Source organism: Callithrix jacchus, chromosome 3, assembly GCF_049354715.1.
Source record: "Callithrix jacchus isolate 240 chromosome 3, calJac240_pri, whole genome shotgun sequence".
In the NCBI taxonomy this organism is placed as follows: domain Eukaryota; kingdom Metazoa; phylum Chordata; class Mammalia; order Primates; family Cebidae; genus Callithrix; species Callithrix jacchus.
In genome coordinates this window covers 25,302,566-25,323,236 of record NC_133504.1, presented here as the reverse complement: position 1 = coordinate 25,323,236, position 20,671 = coordinate 25,302,566, and the positions used below count along the sequence as shown (strand labels likewise).

Here is a 20,671-nt window from a genome sequence, read left to right as displayed (position 1 = left end):
ATCTGGCTTCACAAGAGCTTGGAGAAGGAGTTTCAAGCTGCAGCCAGGCAGGTACTTCATAGACTTTGTATTACTGGATCAACAATTTTTTATCCCCTGTTGCATCTATATTTGTAATCTGTACAGCCTTGTGATTGACAATGCCAAAGATGAAAAATAAGAAGAGATTAGAGAAAGAGATGAAAAGACGCTGTGTTGGAAGAGTAAGCAATCAGTTCTTCATTATTCTTTCAGAGCTTCTGCTTTGTGAGCAATAGATCACTGTCAATCACCAAGAAAGTAGGATAAGTGGAACACAAAAAATCTCATTTAAATACCATGTTCAGAGTGTTACAGGGATTCACAATCAGCAAGAGGTGAAGAGTTTTCCTGTCACAGCTGCTAAAATACTTGTCTCTCTGGTTGACTTAAGATTATGTTAAATGATATGTATGTACACCAGTAAACTCTTCTTCATTTATAAAGTGTATTGTTATTCCAACCAGAGTAAATATAAGCCTCAATTACTGATGAGACAAATTGTACCAAATTATTTCAAGAAAACTAAGGTCTTTTTTTTTTAAACAAAGTTTCCTTTCCTCTAACTGCCAGAACCTAAGGAATTAAAACTCAATAATAAACAAAGAACCAATATAGACATTTTTCAAAAGAAGACATACAAATGACCAGCAGGTATATGGAAAAATGCTCAACATCACGAATCATCAGAGAAATGCAAATCAAAAACCACAAGAAAATATCACCTGATTCCTATTAGAATAACTATTACAAAAAGATAACAAGTGTTGGTGAGAATGTATTTAAAAAAGAGGTTTGTACACTGCTGATGTGAATGTAAATTGGTACAGCTCTTACAGAAAATGGTATGGAGATTACTCAGAAAATTAAAAATAGAACTGCCATACAATCTAGTAATCCCACCACTGGTTATATATAAAAAGGAAGTGAAATCACTATGCCAAAGAGTTATCTGTACTACCATGTTTATTGCAGTATTACTCACAATAACCAAAATATGGAATTTACTTGAGTGTTCATTAAAATGGAATGAATTAAAAAAGTGGTTTTATATAGATATATATTTATTTATATTTAATATTCAGCCTTGAAACAGAAGAAAATCCTGTCATTTGTGACAACATGGATGAATCTGAATGACATATGTTAAGAGAAATAAGACAGGAACAAGAAGATAAATGCCACATGATCTCATTTATATGTGAAAATTTAAAAAGTCAAACTCACTTGAGAATATAAGCAGAGAATAGAATAGTAGTTGCCAGAAGCTGAGGGTGGGGGAATTGGGAATATGTTGGTGAAGGGACAGAAGATTTTAGTTAGATAGGAGAAACAAGTTCAAGAAAGCTATCATACTTATTATACATCATAGTGATTGTAGTTTATAACAACATATTGTATATCCAAAAATTGGGGGAAAAAAACATCCTTTGAGAGGTCAGAGGAGGAGATATCATATTGCGATGACTTGTGATACCCATGTTCTCACTGTTGGGCAGCATTTCTCACAGTAAAGAAGCTGTGGTGTCACTTATTGAAAACAAAAGCAAAAGCCTTCTGTTTTGTTTCTTGAAGAATATTTAAGTAATAAAAAAAGTTTTGACATTTTCTATTACAACATAAAAATGAAAGATTGACCAGAGTTCAGGCTGTGTCAAAGTCATTCTTAAATATAAAGGACCCACTAATTCCAAAGAGAAAAAGAAAAAATTGTGAAATTTTATTTTGGATTTAAATTTCTAATTTTTTCATTATTTTTATTCTAAGAACACAGGTGAAATCACCTGAAGTTCAGAGTCATCATGTTAGAATTCAAGAAGAAAAGTTGAATTATAGGCAGTTTTTCAAAGAATCTGATATTTGCTTTCTGCTCTGTTAATCTCTGTAAACATTGTTCCATATGGCTGCTGCCAAAAAGCAGTTTTTAGATGGGGCAAGTCTTAGAGCCAGAACACATAGACATAGTCCTGTATATTTTACTACAGACTTTGGCCAATATTGGAGCTATATTAGTGAATATAATTAAAATTTCCTCTGGCTTTTTAACTTCATGAAAGCATGGACTGCATTTGCATTACTTCTTCCATAGATTTTTATGGCAAATGAATATGACAGGAGTGGACCTTTGAGTTAATTGACACAACACTGAGAAAAATTTAATCATATACTTCCATTAATGTAATATGATTATAAATGCAGCTAGCATGGTTCATAGTACATAGTAAGTATCCAATCAATGTGACTTCTTTTTTTTCCTACTTTGAACATGAATGATCTAAGAACTAACTCACTTATGAGAAATGACATCTGCTAATCTCTCTCTATTTCTCAAGACAGTTTGGATCTTCTTCCTGCCATGAGAAATAATGTGTTACCTTTTTCAATGTTGTTTTTGATATGTGTGTAAGATGCATAGAATAAATTTTACTATGACTATATGGTTGACGCTTGAACAATGAGTGCCTCGGGGAACAGCACCTTGTGCAGTCAAAAATCTGAGTAAAAGGTTTGCCTCCCCATAAACTTAACTACTTATAGCCTAGTGTTAATCAGAAGACTTACTGATGACACAAACAGTTGATTAGCACATTTTCTCTTTCTTCTGATTTTCTTTTTTTTTAAAATTTTTTATTGCATTTTAGGTTTTGGGGTACATGTGCAGAACATGCAAGTCAGTTGCATAGGTACACACATGGCAGTGTGTTTTGCTGCCTTTCTCCCCTTCACCCAGATTTGGCATTTCTCCCCAGGCTATACCTCCCCAGCTCTTCCTCCCACTGGCCCTCCCCTTTTCCCCCCAATAGACCCCAGTGTTTAGTACTCCCCTCCCTGTGTCCAGGTGTTCTCATTTTTCATCACCCGCCTATGAGTGAGAATATGCCGTATTTCATTTTCTGTTCTTGTGTCAGTTTGCTGAGAATGATGTTCTCCAGATTCATCCATGTCTCTACAAATGACACAAACTCATCATTTCTGATTGCTGCATAATATTCCATGGTGTATATGTGCCACATTTTCCCAATCCAGTCTATCATCAATGGGCATTTGGGTTGATTCCAGGTCTTTGCTATTGTAAACAGTGCTGCAATGAACATTCGTGTGCACGTGTCCTTATAGTAGAACGATTTATAGTCCTTTGGATACATACCCAGTAATGTGATTGCTGGGTCAAATGGAATTTCTATTTCTAAGGCCTTGAGGAATCGCCACACTGTCTTCCACAATGGTTGAACTAACTTACACTCCCACCAACAGTGTAAAAGTGTTCCTTTTTCTCCACATCCTCTGCAGCATCTGTTGTCTCCAGATTTTTTAATGATCGCCATTCTAACTGGCGTGAGATGGTATCTCAATGTGGTTTTGATTTGCATCTCTCTGATGACCAGTGATGATGAGCATTTTTTCATATGATTGTTGGCCTCATATATGTCTTCTTTCGTAAAGTGTCTGTTCATATCCTTTGCCCACTTTTGAATGGGTTTGTTTGATTTTTGCTGTAAATCTGTTTGAGTTTTTTGTAGATTCTGGATATCAGCCCTTTGTCAGATGGGTAAACTGAAAAACTTTTTTCCCATTCTGTTGGTTGCCAATTCACTCTAGTGACTGTTTCTTTTGCCTTGCAGAAGCTGTGGAGTTTCATTAGGTCCCATTTGTCTATTTTGGCTTCTGTTGCCAATGCTTTTGGTGTTTTGTTCATAAAGTCCTTGCCTACTCCTATGTCCTGGATAGTTTTGCCTAGATTTCCTTCTAGGGTTTTTATGGTGCCAGGTCTTATGTTTAAGTCTTTAATCCATCTGGAGTTAATTTTAGTTTAAGCTAGAGAAAAGAGATTGTCATTTAGAAAATCAAAAGGAAGAGAAAACGTATTTACTATTAAGTGGAAGGGGAACACCATAGAGGTCTTCATCCTTGTTGTCTTCATGTTGAGTAGGCTGAGAAAGAAGTGGGGATTCTGCTATCTCAGGGGTGGCAGAGGAGGAAGAAAATTCATGTACATGTGAACCACATAGTTCAAACCTAGTTGCTCAAAGGTCAACTGTATTCTTAAATAGGTGTTTTAATGAAAAAAAAAATGTACCTTTCTCTCATATACATACCAAAAAAGCTTATTTGAATGTAAACTGATGTTTTAAATTAAAAATGTTGTATTTCTTTTTTCTATTTGTTATTATATCAAGAAGAAGACAACTTTTGATGCTTAGCTCCACCCATTTCAGAAATATTAGCAATCCCCTAAATTTCATAGAAAATTAAGACAATGTAAATTATACACCAAATTCTTCTGTGACTTTCTGTTATTTTGTAATGAGCTCTCATATTGAGCATGGAGCACATGGAAAGAAGATAAACCTGGCTGCTGAAGAGTCCATGACATCTGTTCAAATGTGCTCTGGCTAGTATCTGATCACTACTGTCCTCACGCATGTTCATAGTCACAATCAATAGTACTTTCATCATCTTTTGACGTATTGAAAGTTACTAGTATAGTGCAAGAGAGATGCTTTTGTCTTTCAATAAATAATCTATGGACGTGCTGTAAGTACTCAAAATTATGTTAAGCTTCATAATATATCCTGGCCTAGTATATGAAGATTGTGACTGAGTTCGTATGACATTTCTGGAATCATATTTTTGTTTCTGTGTTCTACTTCAGTATAGCTACATAGCTATTAAGTGTGAAAAACATAATAATGTTCATTTTAATAGTAAAAGTCAGTGCTAAATACTCTACACTGTGTCTAAATGTCTGTCATTTCTTCTAAAAACCAGTCATCTATGTCAAATAATTCTCTAGGTTCATTGAGGTTCATTTTATTAAAGATTCACGCTGGGGGAAGGCAGAATGTTGAAAAGAAGAAATATAGGCAACGACAGGGAGGAAGAGAATAAAGATCACATTTCTATCACTCCTTTATATATCAGACTAAAAAGAAAAAACAAGTCTGACTTCAGTATAGCTATATCACTAAGTTATAGCTAATTTAGCTAGGTTAGTATAGCTAGGACATTTACTCTGAATTACTGAAATATCATTTTTAAGACTCAGAAGAGATGTACAGTAAATAAAAACAGCTAATCCTTAATGAGCACTTACTATGTGGAAGATTCTCTGCTAAACATTTTGGCCTCTGCTCTAAGGCCTGAGAGAAATGGCAGCTTGCCTCAGCTTATCCTCAGTTGTTCATTAGTCCATGAGTCATGGTAGTCATTAATTTATCAAAAAAAAAAAAAGATTTTTTTTTCTATTTTTGTTACTGTGTTTTCTGCCATGTATGACAGTGCCTGGCTCAAAGTAGCCACTCAACAAATACTAGAAATATCATCTAAAGCAGTCCAAAGCCCTTAAATTTAGAAATTAAAAGACAGCAAAGACGTGAATATCATTTTGAGAATTTTACGTCTCACAATACTGTTGCTTCTTGTAAGGTGATATAAGATATCATTTGTAAAATGTGTACTATGACAAATACATGAATGAATTAAATTGATCTTTTTATTCCAATTTTTTAAATTGAAATATAATCTGAGGAAGCTCAAGTTGCTCAAGGTCACACAAGTAATAAGTCTCAGAATAAGAATTTGAGCCAAAGAAATGTGGCTCCAAAATCCAGCTTCTCAACCATTAAGTCATGCTGCTTTGCTACATAGATTTATTATGAGCTTATGAATTAAATGTAAATAAGCAGATTTATAAATGTTTTATTGTTAATTACTGTTGAAAATTTGTATTTTGTGATATATGCATCCAAAAATTCCTTCGTTATGATTATTTGATTCTTAAGCAAATACTTAGGAAATAAGAAAAGATGTCTCAAACAATAAGGTATCTTCCAGTTTTCAAAAGTCATTGAATTTTAAGAACATATTTGGATGTGCTTCTAATTTTCATAAAGCTATTTCAAACTCAAGCTTCTGTGCATGAAACAATGCCACAGAATCAAATTAAGATATGAAAAAGAAAGATTTATTAGTTATTTAAAGCTTTTTGCCAATGTAGCTGATCATTTCTCAAATTATACTTCCATACCTATGAGGCATAACAGTGGCTGAGTCCTGAAATATGGAAGAACAAAGTTAAGTTCATCCATTTTATCTGTTTTACTCTCAGACTATTCTAACTTTAACTCAGTAGAATATTTGTTAGAGAGGAGGGAGGTGCAATTAGTTTTTACAACTTCAACAATTATTCACAGGCATAACAGTAAATCAGGTTGATCTACTGGCATTTCAAAACTTTGTTCTTATGCTCCTAACCACATAACAGTTGTCAAAAATATTGACTTTACCTCTTCCTCACTGGAAGTTTTAAAAAGTCTAATGTAGGCCTGGTATGCTTTAGAACCCGGGGGTAAAGACTTGGCTAGGAAGTGATGTGAAATGGAGACAGAGGCTCACACAAAAGACTTAATAACACAAGTGATATAAGTTAGGCTTGCAGATGGAGGTTTTTTTTGGTATATTTTAAGTAAGATCATTTAGCCACATTAAATAACAATATTTCTGAGATCGAGACCATCCTGGTCAACCTGGTGAAACCCCGTCTCTACTAAAAATACAAAAAATGGCACGCTGCAGGGTTCCGTCGTCTCCGCACACCTCAGCCCATCACCACACTCGGGACCGCTAAGATGGTGTCTCCTAAGTCTCGTCCCCTGTCCCCCGCGGTCTACAACTCCCTGCAGGCCGGCGGCCTCTTACCTGGCAGCCACTCCCGCTGCAAATGTCAGAGTCAGCCCCGTGGCCTCTCGCGACCGTTAAACTCGAAGGAGAGTGCGCGCGTCCGGCGTCTCCCCAGTGATTGGCTGCCCGGAAGTAGGGGGAGACGGCCGAGCTTGGCGCGCGCGTCCACCTCGCTCTTCCTTCTCGCTCAGCTCCAGCCAAAGAGAGATGTCCAACCCCAGGGGAGTGAGGAGGGGGAGGTATTGCTGTTAAGGTCTCTTCTCTGATTGGCTCTCTGAGAGCTTGCCGCTGCCACGCGGGAAAGAAGCCTCAGTTTCTCGCATGCGCAGTTAGTAAACTTGAGCCTCTGGCAGATGAGGGAAACCGCGACCAGAGTAGAGCGCGTGCGCAGCTCAGGGAACGCGATTGACAGTCCTCTGCTGCGGTGATTCGGTTCCCCTAAAACGTTGAGTGAAGGAGTCGGGTCCTGAGACCAGGTCCTCAGCCAGCAGAGCCACGTTCCTTATGAGCACCGCAGGTTTATTTCATTTTCCTAGACCACTGACCCGAATATGCCCAGCGCCATGGGGACTCCGGCTTTGGGAGAAGCTGAGGTTGTTATCCCCAGGAATAGCTGTCATTCCAGTCCAGATTGCAGGCAAGAAGGGCTATCCTGCACTGCTCTCCCTGGATGAGAATGAACTCGAAGAGCAGTTTGTGAAAGGACACGGTCCAGGGGGCCAAGCAACCAACAAAACCAGCAACTGTGTGGTACTAAAGCACATCCCCTCAGGCATCGTCGTAAAGTGCCATCAGACAAGATCAGTTGATCAAAACAGAAAGCTAGCTCGGAAAATCCTACAAGAGAAAGTGGATATTTTCTACAATGGTGAAAACAGTTCTGTTCACAAAGAAAAACAAGAAGCAGCGAAGAAAAACCAAGAAAAAAAAAAAAAGAGCAAAGGAAACCTTGGAAAAAAAGAAGCTACTGAAAGAACTATGGGAATCAAGTAAAAAGGAAGATAACAAAGTTATTTAAGTGGTACACCTTAAACTACAGTGAACAGAGACCTCCACGATTCAAGAATAAAACGGCCAGGTGCAGTGGCTCACACCTGTAATCCCAGCACTTTGGGTGGCTGAGGCAGGCAGATCACTTGAGGTCAGGAGTTCTAGATCAGCCTGGCCAACATGATGAAACCCCATCTCTACTAAAAAGTACGAAAAATTAGCCAGGTGTGGTGGCGGGCACCTGTAATCCCAGCTACTCAGGAGGCTGAGGCAGGAGAATTGTTTGAACCTGGGAGGCAGAGGTTGCAGTGAGCTGAGGTTGCAGTGAGCTGAGATCGCGCCACTGCACCCAAGCCTGGGCAATACCAAGGCAACACCGAGACTCCATCTCTAAAGAATGAAAACTAGGTTGAGCACAATGACACATGCCTATAATCCCAGCATTTTGGGAGGCTGAGGCAGGAGAATCGCGTGAGCCCAAGAGCTCGAGATTACAGTTTGCTGTGAGCACCACTGCACTCCAGCCTGTGTGACAGAGTAAGACCATGTCTCTAAAAAATAAAACTATAGAGGGAGGAGGAAGTGGTGAAAAAAATAAATAAAACTATAAAGAAACACAAAATCAGTAACACACAAAGATAGGCACTTGGAGGGGCTCTGGGATGCCTGACGAAGTTGTTTCTTCCCCTGGGTGGTAGTTAGAAGTGGGTTCCCATATTTCTTTTTTTTTTTTTAAGAGATGGGGTTTCACCATGTTAGCCAGGATAGTCTCCATCTCTTAACCTTGTGATCCTCCCACTTTGGCCTCCCAAAGTGCTGGGATTACAGGTGTGAGCCACTTCACCCAGCCTGTTCCCATATTTCAAGTTATACCTTTGTCTGTGTGATTATATCTGTTTTGTAATAAAATTTTTTTGAGATTAAAAAAAAAATACAAAAAATTAGCTGGGCATGGTGGCGCATGCCTGTAATCCCAGCTACTCAGGAGGCTGAGGCAGGAGAATTGCCTGAACCCAGGAGGTGGAGGTTGCGGTGAGCTGAGATTGCACCATTGCATTCCAGCCTGGGTAACAAGGGCAAAACTCAGTCTCAAAAATAAAATAAAATAACAATATTTCTATTTAAAAATAATTTAGGTTCAAGTAGAAAATTTATAATTTTCTGAAAATAAACTTTGAAATTACTGCACATATAATTTGCCTACCTGTGCTATTGATAGATTGTAATGAATAGAAAAATTTGAAAACAAAAACAATAAAAGAACAGCAGCTCATTTACATAGAATCTCTGAGCTGTTCAAGTCAATTTTATTTTGCCTTTTGGCAAATGTTTTTCATCGGTTTCAGATGTAGGATGCATTTGTATTGGCTCCAATAGCTCTCTAACAGCTGAAGCTGCAGCATGAGTCCAAAGTCTAATAGCAACCTTAAAATAAATCACTTTTACTCCACGTAATAAGGCAAAGCCATTTTACTAATGGACCACAAAGAGGGTATGAACATGACACAAATGTTAGAATAAATTGAATATGGTGAACACTATTAGTTCTGTAGACTTCACTGCTAATGGCTGTGGAAGATGTTCAACATATTGGATTGTCGAGTTTTTTTTAATGTTCAAAATGAATGTTTTTAAGTGGCTTAATTTAAATTGTAGAACTGATAACGTTTGTGTCCCAAAAGTTCATGCTAAAGAGCTCTTATAGTTTTCTTGTCTTCCATATTTTCTAAGTATATTTCCAAATAGATCCTTTTATTTAGAAACCTTTATTGATTATAAAATAAGAACCTGGAAGAAACACATGTATACCCCAAAACCAATTCCAAAAGCCCAGACAATGCCTGGTGGAGTATAAATGACATTCCTTGAAATTGCTTATGTACACAGACATAAAAGTGCACTTAGTAGATGTATTTACAGGTTTTACAACAGTCTAATTAAACAGCACATCCATCATATATATTGTCTGCATCACTAAGAATTGCATAAATCACTTCGAAGCAAAGAAAGCAGTGAGTTGCTTCTTCCTCCCCACCTGCTGTTACTAACTGTAAACAAGCAACAGCTACAGGGAGAAAACAATCTTTCATACCAAAGAGTGATAAATGATATGATTTCCTGATCTTAGTACTTCTTGGCTCAGACCAACAAAAATCTATATGCGCATTGTAATTATTGCACATTATTTACTTGGAAATGAAATTTATCCTGTGATGTGAATCAACATCATTATTTTTCTATTAAACAAACGAGAAAGATAATTTTTCCCAAGATGATAAAGTAGTGACTATACGAAAGGGATGTGCATGTCAGACAAACTAAATTAATTTCAAATGATAACTTCCATCACAGGCACGACTGAATCTTTCTTTATGGCACAATTTTTTTTGTAATTTAAATGAAAGGAAAAGAGAGTTTAGCATTCATATTTTTAAACCAATACAATCTCAGTTTTCATTTTGAGCTTACTCAAACATTGGAAATTTGAAAAGAAGTGACTTATTATGAAGAACTAACATATTGATAAGTGACTTCAAATAATTACTGAGAACGCTTTAAATCAGCCTTATGAGCTCAACATAACGTTACCAAGTTGCACACTCCTAAGGTTTCCAGTTGTCTAGAAGTTAATGGGAGAGAGGCAAAGGATTAGTGAAGCATTAAGAATGGCACAAATGTTACTTTCTTAGAGAAATTTGAAAAACTATCACCATTTTAGGGACTTACTGAAAAGTAGAAAGGGAGAAGTTAGGGGTTTTCTTACTTATTGAAAGTAAAACCTGATTCCTTCACTTCTCCAATGAGAAAATCTTAAGGAATAAAACTTGGTCTTTCAAATTGACAATGTAGTGAAGAGCATCAATGGGAAGGACAAGCATTGAAAGGTCATCATTGCTTACTCCATGGAAAAGCGTCCCTTGGCAACCTCGGAAGGAAAATGCACCTTTCTGCTCACTACTTCTGACTTTTCACTGAATTTATCCACTTTATTAAAATCCTTGAAGAATTATGAGCCAAACACAGCTTTATAAATTACCTATGATGACCCAAAGAGATGATTTCACAATGCTTTCCTCTGGGTGAACATCTGAAAAGAAATCAGCTCAGGGTCAGAAGAGGCAATACCTGTGTGGTGACTTGTCTCCATAGTTTCACTAAACTTCTTGAGGACCACATGGTGGCTCCGTCAAGGTGTGCTCATGGAAGGAAAGCCCGGAAATGACTATACAGTGGTGGAAAAGCTGCGTGGAAGGAACTAGGACTCCACCAACTAATGTTGTTTATTTCTTTGTTTTCTGTTCCTGGGAGCTGAAGAGATGGAAAGACGTAGGGAAGGAGAGAACAGTTAAAAATTATTGAGTTCTGCAAATTCATTCACTTCAATTCTTTAAATTATTTCTGACTCGGACTAGAGGTCAGCAATTTTTCGTCTTTGCTTTTTCTGCCCTATATTATTCTGTTGGAGCCAAGTGCCAGAGGCTTAGTTGAACAAGGAGGAAACAATTCCATAGAAGTTTGACAATCCTTGCCACTATATACATGCTCTTCAGATAGGGACATACACTCATGCTTCACATTTTGAAACATCAATTTTTATAAACGCTTTTATGATTAAAGGTGTGTTTCACAGAGACATATGCTTAATTCAAATCAGAAGGAAAATTGATTTGTTAAGAATAATTCCTGCTCTTAGATTCTTTAGTCAAATTCTGTGACACCATGGCAGATTGCTAGCTATTTTAAAAAATTCCACTCAGCCCTATTATGATAGATCTCTGCACACCTGAAAATCTTGGATATTATCCATATTTGTGTTTACTATGTAAATGTAAAACTTCTGGCACATAATTTAGAGATTATTCTTGAAGATGTAGTATATCTGAGTTATCAGCAATAAAATACAAAGAGATACTCTTGGGAAGAGGAATCTGAAGAGGTTGCCAATTTGGTTACTCTCTCACAGAAGAAATCAATTGTAAAATCAGGAAAAATTTGTCAGAAACATTTCAGGTACACTGAAAATTAACCAAAATTAGAAAACAGATTGAGGCGTGTTTATCCTGGAAAAACAGAGAAACTGGAGTTCGTGGTCTTCTTGCTGGAGAGACCATCTCCATCCTTTCACGTTATTTACATGTATACACTGTTAGTTGCATCAAATTGAATCTGGCCAGGGGAAAAAAGGTTGGGGGGGGGGTTGGAAAACAGCAGCTTTGGTGCCCAATATAGAAAATTTAATCCAGAACCAGAGATGTAAAAACCTACAACTTTGCTAACTACAAGTGGCAGATTTTGTCACAGTCAGAAAAAACTGAGTTTGTGGTCCTGGTTCAGGGCAAGAAACAGTCCAGCCAGAAATTTAACAGAGATATTCTGAAAACTGAGGAAACCATGGATAGAAGGAGTGAGGTGAGAGTTCACCACAGTCCTTAGGATGACCGAAACTATGCTCGTGTGAGAGAGACAAGGGAGTCCTGCAAATCATGAGCTCCAAAGGAGATTTCAGAACAGGCCACAGTATCACATGTGTTCCAGCCTGCATCCTCTCCAATTAGCAGATGAAAGCTTTGTGGGCTTGTGGTGCTTAGCATAACCTCCATCAACAGCAGCAACCGATGACTAAACTATGCAGACTGAAAACTCAAATAAGAATACAAAACTAACAGAAACATCAGTGGTGGTACACTGATGAGAAAAAGAAAACAGAATCCAGAGTTGTTGACATATCATCTAAATGTTCAGCTTTCATAATAAAACAATAGCAGATATACAAAGAAACAGGAAATTCTTACTAGTATTAAGGGTGAAATACAGTCAGTTTAATCTGACTTAAATGGATCTTGTAGCTGGATTTAGCAGACAAAGGTTTTAAAGCAGCTATTACAAGCATAGTAAAAGATTATGTAAAAGGAAGGAAATGATAAAGATCAGAGCAGAAGTCAATGAAGTAAAACAACAATAAAATTAATGAAACCAAAGCTGATTTTGTCAAAGGATTGTCAAAAATGATACATTAACTACACAGACTAAGGAAAAAAAGAGAAAACAATAATTATAATAACAAAAAATGAAGGAGAACATTTTATTTAATCCTAACAGTAACTCTTTGAAGTAAATGCATTATTGTTCCTATTTTACATAATAACAAACTGAGTTTTATAACTATTCAATAAATTACCAAACTAATGCATTTGAAAAAAATACAGGACAACTATCATATGTCAGTTACTCTTCCAAGCACTAGAAATAGAGTGGTGAATGAAAAAGACGAAACTTTCTGTTTTCTTCTCATAGAACTTATCTTCTAGTCAGGGAAACAAGAAAAAAAAGTAATACCATTCTCTCTCTCTCCCTCTCTCTCACACACACACACACACTCTCTCCTTCTCTCTCTCACACACACACATGCACACACACACACACACACACACACACACTAGGTTAGAATGTAATAAGTGACATAAAAATAAATCTAGAATAAGTAGCATAAAAATAAATAAAGTAGAAGCAATAGATATCAGATGGTTAAATGGGGAATGCTATGTAATTTCAGATAAAGTGGTCAGGAGAAACCCTGCTGAGACAATAATATTTAAACAAAGTCTGGAAGGAAGTGAGCATGTGATTCCTGATCATAGTAGGAAAAATCAGTTTCCAGCAGGACAAAAAACCAACTGAATTTGTTCCTGGAAATTTCTAGGAGAGCAAAAAAGAACAAAGAAATGGAGTACATCCGCAGAAAATAAGAGAAAGAAGAGATTTATGTTAAAAAGTTATGGGAGAAAATTGATGATGTAGAGCCTCACCTCATAATCTAGTGGAAGGTTTTAAGGAGATCTAAAATACGATCTGACTGATGTTTTAATCTAATGGTACTGAAATGTCTGTTGAATAGGTTGAAGAATACAGCAACAGATGTGATTGTGTGTCAAGAAAGTAAGTTAAGAAACCATCTAGAGGGCTATCGCAACAATCCAGGTGAGAGAGAAAAGTGGCCTGAACCAGGATGGTAAGTTGGAAGTGATGAGAAGTGACAGGATACTGTATGATCACTTTATGGTAGAGACAAAGAATTTTTTTCATGAATTGGATATGGGGTGTAAGACAAAAGAAGTCAAGAAAGACCCTAAAGATTTTGGTCTGAGGAATTAGTTTTATAGAATTGTCAATCATTGAGGTGAGCAAGTTTCTTTTTTTTTGAGATGAAGTCTCACTCTGTTGCACAGGCTGGAGTGCAGTGGCACAATCTTGGCTCACTGCAACCTCCACCTCCCAGGTTCAGGCAATTCTTCTGCTTCAGCCTCCTGAGTAGCTGGGATTACAGGCATGTGCTACTACGTCCAGCTAATTTTTGCATACATATATTTTTTAGTAGAGACGAAGTTTTACCATGTTGGTCAGGCTGGTCTCAAACTCCTGACCTCGTGATCCACCCGCCTTGGCCTCCCAAAGTACTGGGATTACAGGCATGATAAGCAAGATTCTTAGAAGACCAAACTTGGAGTGGAAAACAGGAGTATGGTTTTGGAGATATGATGTTTCGAGGCCTAGTAGATATATAAATGGAAGTAAGCATATATTTGGGCATACAAACCTATAGTTTAGGAGAGAGTTCTAAATATATAAATTTAGTAGTTGTCAGTCATTTGACTTTAAGCCAGCCATTTGTCTTTAGAAATCTGATTATAAAGACAACAGTAAAAGAGAGAACCCTATCTCATTCAAACCAGAAAAACAGATAAGGGATGATCAACAAAACAAACTCAGAAGCAATGGCTACAGAGGTATGAGGAAAACTAAGATTTGGTGTCTTGAAAGACAAGTGTATTAGATATCTACAGGCATATAACAAACTGCTGTAAAGTGTGTTGGCTTAAAAGCAAACCATTGTTTGCTTATTGTTTATGGTTTTGTGGGTTGACATGTTAGGTTGGGCTCTGCAGATGTGGCTTGTTTCTACTCCATATAAAATCACCTGGGCTCCTCTATACCTCTGGATCTCATCTGGTAACAGTGGCATGGCTGAGGCCTCTGTTCACAAAATCTCCTGACCATATGGAGGTCAACTTTAAATTATTTCCATGGAGGAAGGTTTCCAGTACAGAGAGCCCAAACTGTAATATTCCTTGAGGTTCAGGCTCAGAGCTGCACACAAGTCATTTCTATCATATGCTCTAGGTCAAAGTTGGCAACAAGTACAGTTCAGAAAAAGGGCACTGGGAATTAAAATTGTTTCGCAAAAAGCTGTAAAAAATGTCAACAATTCTTTGCAATCTGCCCTATTTAGAGAAGAGAGTGTTTCAGCAAAAGGAAAGGGGAAACTGTCTACTGTTATATCAGGTAAAATGCAGGTCAAAAATGCACATTTTATTAATACAATTAAAAGCTCAACAAAATTGTTTATATAGAGAATGAGATCATGAGGAATACAAAGGAACCATGTTTAATTATTTTTTGTGTGGGAGTTATGCATATCACATGAGAACTTTCACAGTTTGAAGAAATTTGATGCATGGCCCTGGAATTTTAATGATATATTTAAGAAACAACAGTGACCTTATTCACATTTTTATAGAATTTTAGTTTTCAGCCCCCATAGGTTCCTTTGTTAATTCAACCAGGTAGCAATTTGCTATAGTTTTTAAGTGAAAGAATGTTATTGAGAACTATATTTTAAAATAAGTGAAGGGTAACACCATGACAACTAATGTTTTATTCTCCAAAATGAAAAGCTTAATGGCAATTAAAAAAAAGAAGTGCTTGATCCAATATAAATGTATTTTTAAAAGGCTTACAATTTTAAAGATGAGAACAATATTAAAGATTTGAATATATAAATGCTTGTGATTTTGGCACATTGATTTTATATCCTGAGACTTCAAAACCATTCAGGACATAGGAGTAGGCAAGGACTTCATGAACAAAACACCAAAAGCATTGGCAACAAAAGCCAAAATAGACAAATGGGACCTAATGAAACTCCACAGCTTCTGCACGGCATAAGAAACAGTCACTAGAGTGAATCGGCAACCAACAGAATGGGAAAAAATGTTTGCAGTCTACCCATCTGACAAAAAGCTGATATCCAGAATTTACAAAGAACTCTAACAGATTTACAGGGAAAAAACAAACAAGCCCATTCAAAAATGGCCAAAGGACATGAACAGACACTTTACGAAAGAAGACATACGTGAGGCCAACAAACATATGAAAAACTGCTCATCATCACTGGTCATTAGAGAGCTGCAAATCAAAACCACATTGAGATACCATCTCATGCCAGTTACAATGGTGATCATTAAAAAATCTGGAGACAACAGATGTTTGAGAGGATGTGGAGAAATAGGAACACTTTTACACTGTTGGTGGGAGTGTAAACTAGTTCAACCATTGTGGAAGACAGTGTGGCGATTCCTCAAGGCCTTAGAAATAGAAATTTTATTTGACCCAGCAATCCCATTACTGGGTATATATCCAAAGGACTATAAATCGTTCTACTATAAGGACACATGCACACGAATGTTCATTGCAGCGCTGTGTACAATAGCAAAGACCTGGAACCAACCCAAATGCTCATCAATGATAGACTGGACTGGGAAAATGTGGCACATATACACCATGGAATATTATGCAGTAATCAAAAAATGATGAGTTCATGTCGTTTGTAGGGACATGGATGAATCTGGAGAACATCATTCTTAGCAAACTGACACAAGAACAGAAAATGAAATACCACATATTCTCACTCATAAGTGGGTCATGAAAAATGAGAACACATGGAAACAGGGAAGGGAGTACCAAACACTGGGGTCTACTGGGGGGAAGAGGGGAGGGACAGCGGGGGGGAGAGCTGGGGAGGGATAGCCTGGGGAGTAATGCCAAATGTGGGTGAAGGGGAGGAAGGCAGCAAAACTCACTGTCATTTGTGTACCTATGCAAATGTCTTGCATGTTCCGCACATGTACCCCAAAACCTAAAATGCAATTAAAAAAAAGATTTGAAAATATAAAATTGCATTTTATTTTTCTATTTAAAAATATACTTACATATGACCTGAAGAGTAGCAAGTTCACTTAAAAGAACACTAAGTAATTATTTTCTCCATTAAGGTAAAATATAAATTATTTTTAACACTTTTTTTTCAATTGAGTGAAATTTAGTGTATAATGACAGACTCTTAGATGGCTATTGTTACAAGAAAGAAGAACAAAAATTACTTTTGGAAAAATATGTTTGTTCTTACATTTGGAATAACTAGAGACAAATAATCTCTTGCTATATGATTAAGTACAAAAGAAAGACTGTTGTGTTTAAGTTGTAAAAAAAAATCACAAATTTAGCACTAGATTTTTAAAACTACATACTTAATATTTTATTACATAACAAATACTGATTAAAGCCAAAAGTCTAAATTAAACAATGCAGACAAACAAAATTAAAAAAAATTCCACTAGTGTCAGGTAACCAGTGATAACATTTTAAGCAAATTATTTGAAACATATTTCCATTCTAATATAAAGTATATATAATACGTATATAAAGTTAAGAAATTTAACATGTTCTGGCGTAACAACTTGGATTTTTCATCCAAACATATATATCCTCAATTATTCAATCATTATATTATTGGAATTAACTTTTAACTTCATTGGTACTTATTAATTATTTAAAAATATGTTTTTGTTGATTTTTGAATTTTTTGTTTTATTCTTGTAAATAATAGAAAAATATACATCCCACATATGCATGCCTTTATGTGCTATTAAAGCACCTTACAAGATTAATCTTCTATATCTGTGTTATGATATGTTTGTTTTCATATGTACTGCCAACTGGCTATTATTTTTACCTCCAAAAATATAAATGTTTTACACTAAATGCAAGATAACATTTGATTTTATAATTAATAAAAATTTAATCTATGGTAAGTTTATTTAAGTCCTTTGTGAGTTTAAACACATTTATTGTTTTATCTTGTTGCTTATATTGATTTTTAAATCATAATTTGGCAAATCATGTTCCTAGCCCATTTCTGTCCCATGGTATTAAGTTTTCCTTTTGACTCATTTTAAAAACATAGTTGAAGGATATTATTCTGACATAGTTATTTGTAAATAATTTATTCTAGACTCCTCTCTGGTTTTTAGTTTGGTGACATTTTTCTAAATGAAAGCTGTTAACAATCCTATTATTTTCCATCTTCTGTGTCATCTTTCAAACTCATCTAGACACTCGTCATCCTATCTCTTTTCGGTACACTTTGCAAGATTTGCACATTCTACTCCCACTCATAGATTATGCTTTCCTGTTAAACTTGTGTGGTCAAACCTCATCATTTACACCTCAACTTAACAATCATCACACTATTATTTCTAAAGTGGAGAATTCTACAGGAACATAATTATCTGTCTTTGACTCTTCCTTTTCTTTCTTTGTAGAGTTCATTTTAATTCATAATAATTTCATTTTTAAGAAAAAATTAGCTATATTGTTGAATGTTAACTCTGTAAGGGCAGAGATTATATCTGTGTCATTCATTGTCAGATGCCAAGAGTTTCACAATTTAGCTATACCATATATGTTTAACCAATTTATTAAATGTATGAAAATGTTTCTAACTAAAAAGCTACTTATATATCCCATTACATTAAAATCTAGTCACATTATAGTTTTATTTTTATATTTAATTCATTAAGCTACTTTTATTTTGTTGAAGTAGTAAGTAGGAATATGACTTTTGCAGTTTAAGTTTGCTATCACATAATATGTTTATGTATTTATTTTCTTATTGACTTAAAATGTTAACATGATTAAATATCAATGTTTTCCCCAAAACTGGTACCATTTCTAAAATTTTAAATTGTGTCTCACTGTTCTGCTCCATGGGCAGTGACTCTTATCAAGATAAAGACTGGGAAATCATAACTAGGAGATATTGAAAAGAATTGTATTTATGGAACACTCAAATAGAATGAGACTACAGTCACATAAATATTTTAAGCAAATGATCACCAAATGGCATCCAGAAAGTAGAACGTCATTATCAATCACCTAGGTAAGCCTAATGCATATTAGTTAACTTCTACTCTTAGCTGCCTGTATGGTTTGGGTGTGTCCCCACCCCAAATCTCTTCTTAAACTGTAGCTCCCATAATTGTGGGAGGGACCTGGTGAGAGGTAAGTGAATCATAGGAGCTGGCCTTTCCCATCCTGTTCTCATGATACTGAATAAATCTCTTGTGATCTGATGGTTTTCTATGCAGGAATCTCCCTGAACAAGTTCTCTCTCTTGTCTTTCACCTTCCTCCATGATTGTGAGGAGGAAGCTATATGGAACTGTGAGTCCATTAAACCTCTCTTTCTTTACAAATTACCCAGTCTTGGGGATGTTTTTATCAGCAGCATGAAAACATACTAATACACCAACCTGTGCTTACTTAATAAGCTTCGACAGTGACCATGGTTTTGGAAATGGATGCTCTGCATGGAGTTGTTACCAACATCATTACCAGCCTAAAAAAATCCAAGACACAAAAGAAAATCCTGAGAAAGTTAATTTTCCTAGGATACTCTGGGCACCAAATCTTAAGCAGTGGCAAGCAGGCAAAGACATATTTTTGTAATTGGCCAGCTAATATAGTTCTGAATACCTTCATCAGATTATGTCTTAAGGTTGTTGGCTACCATTTTTGCCCCATGTTCAACCACAAGCACCATGCTAAGTGAGTTATTTTTAGAAACACCTCCTTAGACTGAAGCAGTATCTATTACAACAAAAGTGCTCATTAAATCTTAGCTATTAGCATTTTAAAACTATTATTAGTCTTATGAATAAAGAAATCTATATTGTAAAATCTTAGCCTTAAAAATATTTTTGTTGGAAAATATAATTACTCCAAATGTTAAATAAATCAACTGTTTTCTGCAGTGTATATATAATTTAATAAGCCCTTTACCCTAAATATTCTACTAGATACTAGTTGCCGATGTCATCTTATGAGAGCTGTGAGGAAACCATTGTTATTTATTCATCATAATGGTGTTTGCTCAACATGATTTTTGCATGTTGAACATGAAGAAGTCAGCCAAGAGACAATTAGTAAAGTAAATGCCCACTTCAGAGTAGCAACTGTGGATTTATTTAGTAATTTACAGATTATCTTCTTCCCTTTAATTATGCTATTACTTCATTAACAGATAACAGAAGGAATTTGGATAATTTTACCTTTAGTTTTGTAGCATAAATAAGCTTCCTTTAGGCCATAATTGTAAAAGCAACTCTGCTTTACATTATCTATTGATATTTTGTGCAATGCATTTTGCAATACCTGAGCTCATTACTTTTGATACACCTAGGCCTGGACTTAAGCTCAAATTACAGAGTGCAGAAGAAATATTATGACCTTGAAATCATAGAAAAAATCTACACAAACTGAAACAGAGAAGGAAAATAATTGAATGAATTGATCATGAATTACCTACGGAATAACATACAATGTTTTAACAGTGTGTGATTGGAGTCTCAGATGGAGAGGATAGAGAGAATGATGGAGAAATCATATCATAAGAAATAATAGGGAGACGACTCAAGACGGCATGGTGAGAACAACCCAGGATTGAGGCTTTCACTGGATGCACGGAGAAGGTGAGTCAGGGACGCATTTCCAGACGGACCTTTGTTTCCCACAGAACGGGGAAATTCCCAGATATAAAACAAACGTGGGACACCAGCCAGAGATCTTGACTGGTGTAGCCAGCAGCAGGTGGGGCGGTGGCCCACCCCAGAGCGCAGAGGCACTCCACAGAGGTCTGCACAAAAGCGCACTGTTCCAGGTGCCCTGTTGAACTGGCAACCTGAGACCTGAGAGGGCTGAACTTGAGACTGAACGGGACTTTAACAGTGAGCCAGCCCAGGACAAAGCGTTAGGGGTAGCACAGTGCAACAAACAAAACGGGATTCCAAACGCTCGCTGCCAGGAGG

At 36.3% G+C, this 20,671-nt stretch overlaps 1 pseudogene; it reads left to right on the top strand.

Annotated features, from left to right (window-relative positions):
• Positions 1-7,102: 7,102 nt before the first annotated feature.
• LOC100411369 (mitochondrial translation release factor in rescue pseudogene) lies at positions 7,103-7,973 on the top strand (annotated as a pseudogene).
• The last annotated feature ends 12,698 nt before the right edge of the window (positions 7,974-20,671 follow it).